The following is a 1,685-nucleotide window of genomic DNA, read 5'->3' on the forward strand; positions in this document are numbered from 1 at the left end:
ACGTCATAAAGGTACCCTTTATGGCGAGAAACCGAGGGTAACCCTCTAAATCGGCCTTCACCAGTATTAAATGTAGACTGTTCTAATTCTTAGCGTGTGCTACTTCGCCAGATTTTTGCTTTTCTAAAAAAAAGCCACATATACACACACACACATACACACACACACACACACACACACACACACACACAGGCAATGGGCACTGATTAGTTCGGTGATATGATATGGATAGATGGCACTTGCCTAAAATGCTGCGCTGTTGAGCTGAACCCCAAATCACCTGACTGCCAAGCAAACTCAACCGTACAACTAATACATATATTTTTTATTCATTTTACCCACTGAACTGAAGAATTTGGTTAGATCAGGGGTCGGGCAACTTTTTAAACCAATTTTTTTCTGAAATATATTTATTTACGCTGACTTTACCCCCTTGATTCGAATGGAAGAAAATCATAGATAACAAGGAACACGTTTTTTTAATATAATTTTACTTATGTCTAATGAGTCCTCAGTAGCGCCAAGCATTTAATTTTCACGCCATTTTGGGTAATTTACCCCGGTTCGCCGGCATATGAGTTAGACAAATGGACTCCAGGTAATTATTTCTCTTTTGCAAGCTGACACATGTTCTGTCGGGCTCGTTTGCCGAACTGCTAAACTGTGAAGCAGTAGTGTGACACAAGCACAAGGACACACACACACACATACACACACATATTTTTACGACGGATGTATGAATCTATACAGAGAGAGAGGTGGGGAGAAATAAAGGCCAAGGTAGAAGTTTCTGAGAGGACCTAGAGAAAAAGAAAAACGATATTAGATATTGAGAGCGAGAGAGAGAGAGAGAGAGAGAGAGAGAGAGAGAGCGGGATGAAAGCTGAATAAAAGAATACAAAGAGAGGGAAAGACAGAGTCACATAGGAGCGGCAAGTTAGGACGGTAGTCAACAAAGGAGAGAAAGAGTGTGTGAGAGAGAGAGAGAGAGAAAAAGAAATAAAGAAAAGTAAATAGAAAAAGAGAGGCGGAAAAGGGTGTGTGCTAGAAAGAGAGGAAAAGACAAGGGGGAAAGTGTGAGAGATTTCAGTGAGGAAAACAGGCAGATAGGTGCGGCAATTTAGAAAGAGTAGGCGGCAGGAGAGATCGTGTGAGAGAAAGAGAGAAATAAAAAGAGAAAGAGAAGAGGAGATGAATGCGTATCTAGTAAGCGCGCTACGGTTATAGACAGCACGAAAATCTCCGAAGGCTATTCCCTCTACTTGCTAAACAAAATTAGGACAGTAGAAACAAATGCGTGTGTGTGTGTGTGTGTAGATGTAAAGGAAAAACTAAAAGGAGTATAATAGAAATTACAGCTTGTATTAACAGCAATAGCAAATATAAATATAATAAACCAGATATTTAGATTACAATAGCCACAAAAGCAGTAAGACCAACAGCATACATCAAAACTCAGGTATCATCGAACACGCAAAGTTCATCAGCTTTCAGGTGACTTGATAGCCTTAACCTACTACTACTACTACTTACTACTACTGTTACTACTTACTACTACTACTACTACTACTACTACTACTACTACTACTACTACTATTACTACTCACTGGTCTGTTTCAGTCAATTAAATATTTCAAAATTGTTCTACTTTACTACTTAACACACACACACGCACGCGCGCGCGC

This window comes from Octopus bimaculoides, chromosome 3, assembly GCF_001194135.2.
Source record: "Octopus bimaculoides isolate UCB-OBI-ISO-001 chromosome 3, ASM119413v2, whole genome shotgun sequence".
In the NCBI taxonomy this organism is placed as follows: Eukaryota; Metazoa; Mollusca; class Cephalopoda; order Octopoda; family Octopodidae; genus Octopus; species Octopus bimaculoides.